This window comes from Gossypium hirsutum, chromosome D08 (genome assembly GCF_007990345.1).
Source record: "Gossypium hirsutum isolate 1008001.06 chromosome D08, Gossypium_hirsutum_v2.1, whole genome shotgun sequence".
NCBI classification, from domain to species: domain Eukaryota; kingdom Viridiplantae; phylum Streptophyta; class Magnoliopsida; order Malvales; family Malvaceae; genus Gossypium; species Gossypium hirsutum.
In genome coordinates this window covers 22,959,791-22,971,661 of record NC_053444.1, presented here as the reverse complement: position 1 = coordinate 22,971,661, position 11,871 = coordinate 22,959,791, and the positions used below count along the sequence as shown (strand labels likewise).

Here is an 11,871-nt window from a genome sequence, read left to right as displayed (position 1 = left end):
GAAAGAAAGGCTTATACCTTGAATATCAGCTATGGTCCAACCGATCAGCTTTTTAAATTTCTTTAAAACTTCGATCAGTTGCTCCTTTTTGTGTTTTGTTAATTCTGCTGAAACAATCACAAGAAAAGTAGAATAGTTACCTAAATAAATGTATTTTAAAATGGGAAGGAAGTACCTTAAGTTTGAGTTTGGGTGGTTCCTCAATTGATAACTTTGGTTGTGTAAATTCTCAAAATTCCAATCTTAGTGGTTCAGACAGTACTGGTTGAACATAATCCTTCAGATTGGCTTCCGTTAAAGTCATGTTTTCATTACATTTTTCATCTTTTAATGGCTCAAACCCTAAAGTGTTCTTTAATGGGTCTTTAAAATTATTCTCTCATTCTATAGAAACTAAGGTTTCTAGCTCCTCCATTACTGAACATTCCTCCATCGGATTAGGAAATTTCATAGCTTTAAGAACATTAAATGTTACCTGAAAATTCTGAACTCTTTTCACGAGTTCTCCTTTTTGTATGTCTATCAATGTTCTTCTTATGGCTAGGAAAGGTCTCCTTAGGATGATCTACATTTCCTTATCCGCTTCAAAACTTAAGACAATAAAAGTAGTAGGAAAAATGAATTTATTTACTCTTACCAAAACATCATCGATCTTTCTTTCGGGGTATGTTAAAGACCGATCTACCAGTTGAAGTGTAACAGTAGTGGGTCTTACTTCACTTATTCCCAACAGTTTTAAAATAGACTTGGGCATCAAGTTGATACTCACTACTAAGTCACACAAAGCTTTACCACATTAAGATTCTTTGCTATTACAAGGTATAGTAAAACTTTCAGGGTCCTTCAGTTTTGGAGGAAGCTTGTTCTGTAAGAACGCACTACACTCCTTCGTTAAAGCGATAGCCTCATACTCACTAAGTCTTTTCTTCTTAGACAAGATGTCCTTCATGAACTTCACATAATTAGGCATTTGCTCTAAAGCCTCCACCAATGGGATGTTGATGTGAAGTTGCTTTAGAACGTCCAAAAACTTCTTCAATTGTACCTCTTATTTCTGCTTACTTGGTTGGAACTTTTGAGGAAATGGGGGTGATGGAAATTTGGGTTGAACTAGAAAACTTTTCTAAGGAGATAAATCTGCATCTAAAGAAGATGTTAGTTTTTCAAAATTCACTAGTTTAGGTTTTACCTCATCAGACTTTGTAAGTTCTGGCTTAGCTAGTGTAGGAATTTTAACTGTTGGTTGACTTCCCTCCTTCTTAATGTGTGCATCTTCAATCACAACCTCCTTGGGTTCCAAAGTCTTACCACTTCGTAAGTCAACTACTTTGCAATGTTCCTTACCAAAATTTCTTGGATTTTTTTTATCACTCGATAAGGCTCCTTGCGGTCAGTTATGAAGTTCCATAGCTAATGGTGGTTATCTAAAATTTTCAATGTTGCTATTTGGCTTTGGATTAAAGCGTCATTATTCATCATGTACGCCTTCAACAAGTTCTCCAAACTGTTGGATGACTCAGCTTGTTGTGGTTTTGGAGCTTGTTGATTGAACCCTTGGGATTGGTTGGGTTTATACTGCATGTAAGTGTTGTTCTGTCCATTTCCTTGGTTACTCCAAGAAAAGTTTGGATGGTTGCTCTATGAGGGATTGTAGAAGTTAGACTGTGGCCCGTGTCCACTTTTATTTTGGTGTTCATTCCTTATGTAATAAACTGACTCGGGATTTAGTGGAAAATTCTTGAAAGAATGACCCTCCCCACAGTATATGCAAAAAACAACATAAAATTTACATTGTGACTGAGTTGCAAAATTATTCAAACCATTAACAGTAAACTATTTCAACATTGAAGAAATAGAAGATACCTGAGCTGAGAGTGATGTAAGTGCATCCACTTAGTGCACTTCGGCTACTCATCTTCCCGGAGTTGCTCAATTTGTTGGCCATTGATAGTTGTTACTAGCGATCTTCTCAATGATCTTGTAAGCCTCATTATAAGACTTAGACAAAATCCCACCATTTGCAGAAGCATCTACCATCAACCTTGTGTGTGCGTTGAGACTGTTATAAAATGTCTCTAACTAGATGCAATGTGGAATCCCATGATGATGGCACTTATGATGTAATTCTTTGAATCTCTCCCATGCTTCGTACAAAGATTCATCGTCAAATTGTTGAAAAGTGGTTATCTCATTTCACAACTTAGCATTTTTGCTAGGTGGGAAATAGTTAACCAAAAATATTTCTCGTAATTCTTGTCATATGGATATTGAACTTGGTGGCAATGAATAAGTCATGTTCATGCTCGATCTCACAATGAGTATAGAAACAACTTTAACCTCAATGCATCTTCATCACACCAATTATCTTAAACAAATCGCTCACCTTCCTGAATAATCGAAGGTGAAGATGTGGATCTTCCATGGGCATTTCACTAAATTAGACCACCATTTGGAGCATTTAAAATATCACTGGTTTCAGTTCAAATTGCGGTGGCTCAATCTCCGGTCTTCTAATTCCCAAATTTAATTCATTGAAAAGTGGCACAGTGTACTGTCTTATGGCACAATCCCTATCATTAGCAATAAGGATTGGATTATGCACATGATTGGCTCCATTTCATTGTTTATCATTTTGATTTCCAAGGTCAATCTCGGCTTGTCTTTGAACTGATTTTTCATGTCTTATTTGTCTAAATGTCTGCTTGATCTTAGGGTCTACAAATAGTAAATCTATAATTTGATTTATGCTCATAAACACCTAAAAAATATATCACAAAAAGAAAGAATAAATAATAAATTAGTAAGCTTAGAAGTTAGATAAAAATGAAATAACAACCAAATTGAAAAGAATAATATAACAAAAATGATTAAGGCAACAGTCCCTGGCAGTGACGCCAAAAACTTGAAACGCTCAGTTTGTGCAAGTGTACATAGTCGTTATCAAGTAATAAGTAAGTAAAAGAGTTATCGTCTCCATAGGGATTGTGTATGTTAATCAATATATTGCAAAATTATTGTTTCCACTAGTCGTCGTCTGGTTAGAATCGCTTAGCTAATTCTAATGCATCCAATCAGGTATGAATGAAATACATACTGAGTTTAATTGATAACATGAATGAATGAGGCACAAACACTATAGACATGATTTAAACAAACTCTATTAAATAAATACAATCATCCTAGCTAAACAGAATTAAGCTACCATTGTTGATGACAAGATAATAAAGTACATTGCAAACATGATTAAAATCAAAATAACAAAGTAAAGGAAGAATAAACTCTGTCAAATCAGCAGTCTCATGAACTTTGAATGAAGATGTTTTCCTCAAATCCTTCTATTGCTCCTTTGTTAATGGCTCCTCAAGGTGGCCGACCAAGACATAATCTTATCAGGATTTTGGCTAAGGAAGAAAATATGGGATGCTATGCGTGAAAATAAATAGAGGAAATGAGAGAATGAATGATGATTAAGAGATGTGAAGAATGGGGGATGTAGGGATGAGGGATGATTGAAATGGGGAATGAGTGGGGGTATTTATACTTGAAGTAGATGGTAGAGTTTCCTAAAAATAGGGATTGGAATCCCTCCATTTTCTCTATTGCTTGGCCAGCCACATTTTATGGAAGAAGGTGGATGATGGTTCCTTTATTTGAGCATAGAATCATGCTAAATTTAGGCTTGGGTTAGACAGTTTCAAGGGCAATCATTATGTGTTGATTTCAAATGATTTTTCAAATGTAGGGACTTCTAGTAAATATCCCAAAATAGATTTTTGGGTAGCCAACATGCTTGTGCCAAATTTGGGCTAGACTCCCCTTGTTAGACGGTTCTGTGACCCATTAAATAATCAGCCTTATCCACCTTGTAGCATCATTTTAATTGGGTCAAAATAACACATTGTTAACCCATTTATTATGGTTTTCCCGTCCAACATAGGAAATAAATAGTTCATATTCATGCAACTTTGTAATAAGCTCTGTATTGAATGAACTTCATGGTCCCACCGCATAATTAAATATAATACAATAATAAATAACATGAAATAATTTAATTTATGCATAAAATTCATGTAATAAAGCACAAATTTGCATATTTTATAAATTCATGTCCATTATTGAGGTTTAAGCAAAATTCACTAAATTAATTAACAAATACTCAGTGTTTGTATTATTTTTAAGTAAAAAGGTGGTAAAAGCTACTAGAAAAAACCTATATAAATTAGAGTTTACAATATACCAATTATATCATCAAATTAATATTTCCATCATAAATACTAGAAAAATAACCAAAATACCTTTTTATTTTTTTGCTCCTCTATACAATTTCTTCCCAGTAATGAGCAATTATCAATCCCAATTCTCATAGTTCACTTGTAATCTTCAATATGAATCTATATATGGTGAAAATTATATTCGCACCCTTTATCTCGATAAAATTGATAAATTTACAATTCAGTCTCTATACTTCCTGATCATTCCAATTGAGTCTTAGAAGTGATTTTCACCATAAAATTTATATACGAACTTATTATTATGTCAATTAAACTCAGTTTTAACATTTTGGCCAAATTGCACTTTAGTCCTCAAACTTTTCAAAAATTGTGATTTGGTCATTTCATCACTTTCTCACTTCCAAAATTATTTTCATTAATTCCCATATCTAAAGTCACTTTATTTTCCTTAAGAATTCTTTTATCTAATAAAATTTCCAGCTTTTCTAAAAAATTCACTATATCCATTATTAGAATAATACCACGTGTCTGACCGAAAGGTTTTGGATGTTACAAGTGAAACCTAGAACCTTTAGGAATTTTAATAAGCGATGACAAAGAAAAAACCAACCTTCCATGTGGGAGTCTTGAAACGAGTGGAATTAGTGTCCTTGGAAAGCAAAATCGATGATAGTGATTTACACACTGCAATAAACTCTTTTCCCATTTTCTCCACTCTCCATCCATTTTTCTTATGCCACATAATATGTATGTAACAACCTGAAAGTCAGTGGTGTCAAAAAAATATAGTTTTAGGATTCTATTTTCGTAAATCGAGCCCGTAAATATTATTATTAAATATTTACAAAGTTATTTTATAAGTGAATTGAATTTCGGATTAGTAATTTGGGTGAGTTAGCTACTAAATAAGGTTCAAGAACTAAATCATAAAAGTTGCAAAAGTTAATTGCTATAGGTTTTAATTGCTAAATGACTAAAATGGTAACTAAGACAAAGCTCAATTTGGAAATTAAACCATTTTAGTTCAGATAGTGGACGGCTTGGTATTATTTTTAATTATATATTCTTTTATTTATTTGTGAATGATGCTATAGACTTGTCTTCTTGGGAAGCTCGGTTAATTGAGTTAAATTTATAGAATGAAATTTTAACCATTCAAAGTTTATTAAATAGGTAGAGTTACTTGGAGTCTTGATGGGAAGGATATGCTATATGCAAGCACTACGTTATATGAATTGCTATAATTATATGTCGTATTGACTAGTTTGGGGCACATAAAAAGAAATGTCATGTTAATAAGAATTTAATTGTATTTATTTATGAACTTGTTGTTCGAGATAGCTTATGTGCATGTGAATATTAAAGCAAAAATGTAGAAAACCTCTTGTTAATAATGAGGAATGCTCGGTGAATAAAAAAAAGGGGTGATCGAGATGTGGGAAGACAAAGTTCAAAGAGATTCGTAGAATGTTATGTTTGAGATTGATTATCGAACTAGAGGACTAATTTGAACATAAATGAAAATTTGTGTAACTTAGTGATTATATGAATTGACATTGAATTTGTTTGGAATGTATTATGTTGTATAATGAAATAAGAAAATCTAACTTAATCAAATCATGGAAGACTAAAATGTTTCACTAAACACTTTGTGGACAACAATGGTAGTACAATATGCAGAAGAACAAGAAACAAGCCCTTGGGGCCAAATAAGTAGGGAAGAGCTATTAGGCTTAAAATTGATTGAAATGTTAAAATGAAAGGAAACATATGAGCTTAATTGTGATGATAGTAAATGATATGTTAGAAGTGTTAAAGTGTGCATGAATGTGATAATGATATTTGAAAATGATTAAACGTTGTAAGTTTGAAATGCAAGCATTTATTTATGACATTGGATATCGAGAGTAAGTATAAAAAAATTGCGAGTCGGCTAATAAACCGAATAGCCAATTTGATAAGATGAGGAATGAATCGTTCGATGACATAATGTAATGAAACATGATTACATGTTACAAATTAACTAATTGCACAACTTAGTTTAGCATTGTGATAATAATATGAAGTATTTGATAATTTATTTTAACTATTGATTTACTAGTGATTTATGTATGTATATATATAAATGTGTTGAACAAGAATTGGTTATAAGATACACTTGTATTGATTAATAAAATAAACATTGAAATTGTATGCATTTTGATTATTGCTTATATTATTTGATTTGAATCATAGTAATAAACTGAGCTTTATTGCTTAGCGCGCAGTTTTTATTTTTCGTGCGCAAGTTAGGTTCAATTTGAGATCTCAACTATTTACTTCAGCATCCAATCAAGATCCCGAAGTCAACAATGTTTGTGTAGCTATATTTTTTGTTGATTAAAAGGCATGTAGCTTCTAGGTTAAGTAATGTTAGTTAATGAATTGATTAGATGAATTAAATTAAATGGTTGTTTTACACATTTAATGCATGTTTTGAATGAATTTGACTAACTAGTGGTATAATTCGAATGTAAATGATTGTAGCCGCTCTAGCGACGAATGTGACATCTTGTAGCTCGGACTCAGTGATCGGATCAAGTTTAGGGTGTTAGAATGTATATCAAGGAAATAAACAAAGAAAAAAAGGGAAAAAGAAAAAAAATACCTAGGAACAAGTGGCTTCGACAATGAGGCAGAGGATGAAACCAAGGAGGCCACATATGATGGTGAAAACTTTGAAAGAAACACCGGTTTTACTGCCCAATTCGAAGCTTTGAAAACTAGTGCGAGATCAGTACGTGTGACAACCACTATTGTAGGCATTTTGGGGAAACTCTAAAACAAAGGGAATTCATGCAAGGGATTGAGTTCAGAGAGAGACTTGATGGAGATGAAAGGCTTCAAAAATAGGTTTTTTTGTGAACTTCAAAATAAGAAAGATTGATTCGCAAAAGTAACGGATCAAGAGATTAGAGGGAAAAATTAGGGATTTAAGAGAAAAATATGAGGATTCATAGGAATAGAAGCTAATCTTCAATTACTTTACAAGAATTAGGGATTGTAAGTATCAAAATTTTGGAAAAAGAGTGAATTAAGGATAATTTTGAATTTGAATAAACAAAGAAGATTTGAGAGAATAGGAGAGTGAGACCAGAAAAGAGGAAAAGAGAACATCTCAAGACAAAAAGGACTAACAAAGGAAAGATTGACATTTTTGTTTTGATAATTGGAAGAGGGGAATGGGGTTGTTTGGTATTGAATCCAAGCTCTCATGTCGACAACAAAGGAAGGATTAATATTTTTTTCTTTTTGATAATCAAAGGAGGGAAATGGGGTTGTTTGGGATTGAATCCAAACTCTCATGCCTACAACAAAGGAAGGATTGACATTTTAATTTGGGTTTAAAGTGCCATTAAAAGAAGGATCATTATAGGCAAATATATTTCTGTTGGGAAAGGTAAAATAAACCAAAGAATTACCAACACTTTTGTGAAGCGTCAAAAAAATAATGTCGTTAAAGAATTACCGACACTTCTGTGATGACATTTAGAATTTTTAATATTTTTTCCTCAAAAACATTTTCATCATAAGATAAAAAATAATTATAAATCATATTGATAACAAAATTACATATAATTCATAAAAAAAAGTCAACATAAAGAGAAGAGTTTATACCCACAATTTAACTTTAATTAAGTTATATAATATCATTAATGCGTTGTATATATTTCACAAGTTTTTATTTTAAATATGAAATAGATATTCTGAATTTTGTTTTTGTTTCTTTAAATGCAAATATTCAGTTTTCAATGCTTAATACGTAAATCATGTGTAGAAGGAATTTATTCATAACTGCGGATTAGAGGTAGGGCAAGTTAGGGTTTTTCTTTCAATAGATATGATGAACCTGACAGTGGTTCACGTTTGAATTTTGAACGATGGTCCGATTTGTTGCAATAATTTGAAGGGCTTTTGTGTCAGCCTTTAACTGCTGTTTGGGTGATAGGAAACAATAGAAGTAAAAGATGGTGAATTTTGAAATGTGTGAGTTTAAAATTTGAAGCTAATCATTAGAACTTTTATGGTTCCATCGTGTCTGATAGCTGTAAGAGAAGTTAGAATGATAACCTTAAATCCCTTGCCGGACATGCTATTAAATATGACAAATTATAGAATGGTTGTCAAATATTTCTAGCTGTATGGTTAAAACTTTCCTTCCCTACAGTTATCTACTCTTGCACTTTAATTCTATTTTATTGTAAATGTACGTTGATACTAATACTTATAAAATAACAGAAAAGAATAATGGTGAATCAAAAGGAACTCTTACGGAAGGTGAATGCACCCTGCATGGGTATGTTTTTTTTTACCTCTCGTGTATGCATTATTATATCGTATAAGAAATTATTTTGAAAAGAAAAATGAAATAATTGAGACTTATATTTTAGCAGAACAAAATAAAATTGTGTTTATACAAACCCAAAAACTCATGTCGCAATTAAGAAGAGCTGCAAAACTCACAAGCCCAAGCGATAACGTGTTAAACATACAAAAATAATAATACAAAAGCAATGGCCCATGCAGGTTTCGAACCTGCGACCTTCGCGTTATTAGCACGACGCTCTAACCAACTGAGCTAATAGGCCACAGTTCTTAAGCTCTTTTTTTTTTACTAGCTCTCTAAGCAGTCTTGCTTTATGTTCACCCATAATTTTAAATTTGAAAATTTTAAAAACCTAAAAGAAATCTTATGCGCAATTAAGCGAAATTATACTTAGACCAGTATCCTTTCACAAATTTTTAATTTTATTTATTATTTATTTTGTGATAATCAAATACATGTAAAAATATAATTTTAAGGACTAATATGCTCATAAGCCTATAGTAAAAGGATTCATCAAGTGGTTTAACTAGGTTGTGTTAGTTGAACTTTTTATAGATATATATTTATAGGTTGTGTTAGGGATTCATAATTCTAAATTTGAAATATTTATATACTAAACTAAATTTAAAATTATATATTCAATGAACACCCCCGAGCTGCATGTATATATTATGTATTGTATTAAAATGTATATATATAGAGATGGAGGATTGAACCTAACGGGTGTAGCACCTCCCCTCTTGTGCGTTCATCTATTATAAAAAATGTAAAGTAAGGGGAACCATGAGTGGTTCCAGCAAGGCTATAACACCTTTCTCTCGTGTGCATGTATATATGTATAAAAAAATGATGATAAAAGAAAGAGCCTATGGATAGTACCCATATGCATGTGTATATTGTGAAGTATGCCTTGCATTTCGGACGAAACAAGATTGACGTCAAGACGAGGAAGAGCCAATGTCCCGATGACAAAACATCGATGTCATGATGAGAAGATTCGTCATGTCCTAACGACGCGATGAAGGATGTCCTAATGAGGAAGTATGCCACATCACGAAGAAGCGACGTGTTCCCCACTAAACCGGGTTTCTTCTCCTAGATAAACTTTATTATCTTTTCCCTATTGAACTCTTATAACTCTAGGATATTCTAAGTAGATTAGCTACAAATTTTAGCCTATGAATAGGGCTTTTAGCAATCCTAGGGAGTTTGATTCAACAACATAATTCAGAGAGAGTTTGTGAGAATTTCAGGAGAAATTTATATTATTTTGGGTTCGAGTTTGTTTGGTTCTCCATATTGTACTCCTCTTTTGATTTTTTCTATTTAGTGAAGTTTTCTTTACCCATGGTTTTTTATCCTCTTCAGAGGAGTTTTTCCATGTATATATTTGTGTCCAATTTTCTCATTTTTTAATCTTGTTCATCGCAAAACTCGAGTTTACCCTAACAAAATGGTATCAGAGCTTGATTCAGTTTCTACATTCAACCCGTTCAAAGATGGTAACGAGGTACGATCTCGATAAGTTTGATGGGACTATAAATTCCAATTTATGGAAAATTCGGGTGATAACAATTCTAGTTCAGAATGGTCTAAAGAAGGTCGTTATAGGGCAAAGGCCCATGGATGTGAATCAGATAAAATGGGAAGAACTTGATGAGAAGGCACTGTCAACAATTCAACTGTGGCTCATTAACAATGTATTTTATGAGGTACTTAAGGAGAAAACGAAAGTAGCCTTATGGAGGAAATTGGAAGCCTTGTATATAACAAAGTGTTGGAACGCCAGTACGTTTCGTGCTGCAGTGGAAAAAGATATTCCAACTATCATCAACCATGGATCCATGTACGAGGAATGAATCGGGTTGAAATAGGGTCAAAGATATACCTTTTCAATCTAATCCCCTTACGATGTTGATACTATTTTAGTCTGATCCCATTGCAATGTTGATCCCAAGCCGCAACAAAATTGTCTCGACCTCTACGTAATGCACCCAATCAAATCGAACTACAAAAACTCTCTTGAACTTTTTAGAGAAAATGTTCAAAACAGCTGTTATACCCTCTTTATTTTTTTCTTAGTAACCAACACACTCTAAGGGATTCTATTCCTTTTATTAATCTAACCTAATAAAAAACGAAAAAATTCCCTTTTATTTTTAAATAAAACTATGGAAAGCATTAATACATTATATTCTTTCCAAAAGAATATTATCTTCCATAATTTTTACCTTTGACCGAAATTATTATAACTATTTTTTTAATAATTTTGGTAATCTATATTCAGTTAAAATTAATATATGAATTTGTGTTGGAAAACTTAATATTTAGTTAATATTTCTTAAACTTAGATCCTCAGATCCTCGGGGCTTACTGGTATCAGAGCCAAAGAGGAGCAGGTATTTTTAAGTTTAAGAAAAAATTCAATTTATTTTCTATATTTCCGAGTTCTGGTTTAACTATCTCCATTGATGTATTATTATTTTGCCGAGAATTGATACAATGTCCATTTAGCCATGGGTTAGGCATGTTAGGATCATAGTATCCCTATAAGCAACTTAATTAATTCGGAGATCTAGATAGTAGAATCCTCTGTAAGAAATAAGAAAACAAAGAATGTTTCATTTCTTTAGAAAACCCAATTCTTCTTCAAGCTTTGTTTCTAACCAATCCCAAGAATCTGACCAAACATCAAACAACACTGTTAATAAACAAGAACATTATGAAAATATTCCCCAAAAATTTGATAATTGGACTCTTCCAAGAGTTCCAAGTAACCAAGTTTACAAAAAATAACTTTTGAAAATTTAAATGCTTTTTGCAGTTATGTTATAAAAACAAAATAAAGGAGTTTACCTATTCAAAAAGAATATGAAACAATCCAATTATTAGATAAAGTCGTCATTAATAAACTCAAAGAACAAATATACAAATATATCCATTTTGGATTAGTCCAGGTTAGAGTCAAACCTCTTAGTGTTGAAGCCACTAAAAATATCTCAATATTAGTAGTCTTAAGAGACCAAAGACACATCATGTTTAATGACTCATTATTAGGAACTATAGAAACAAGCCTATGTACAGGCCCAATACATTTCAATTGTTATCCAAATTTTATGATTTCTTTGACTGATAAAAATATTTTACAATCTTTGACCCTCCAAATACATACCCATAACTACAAAATACTTCCTAGTACGGAAGTATTAACATTAGTTTATAGACTCCATTTCAAAGCTATGTATTCTGTTGTTAATACTAAGGCTTTACTCC

The 11,871-nt window shown here is 32.2% G+C and overlaps 2 non-coding genes across 2 annotated transcripts; one reads left to right on the top strand and one right to left on the bottom strand.

Annotated features, from left to right (window-relative positions):
- The first annotated feature begins 2,095 nt into the window (after window positions 1-2,095).
- On the top strand, window positions 2,096-2,202 carry LOC121220477 (small nucleolar RNA R71). Its single transcript, XR_005917678.1, has one exon. It is a non-coding gene; the product is annotated as a small nucleolar RNA R71 (small nucleolar RNA).
- Window positions 2,203-8,786: 6,584 nt separating this feature from the next.
- On the bottom strand, window positions 8,787-8,860 carry TRNAI-AAU (transfer RNA isoleucine (anticodon AAU)). The gene has a single exon. It is a non-coding gene; the product is annotated as a tRNA-Ile (tRNA).
- Between the last annotated feature and the right edge of the window lie 3,011 nt (window positions 8,861-11,871).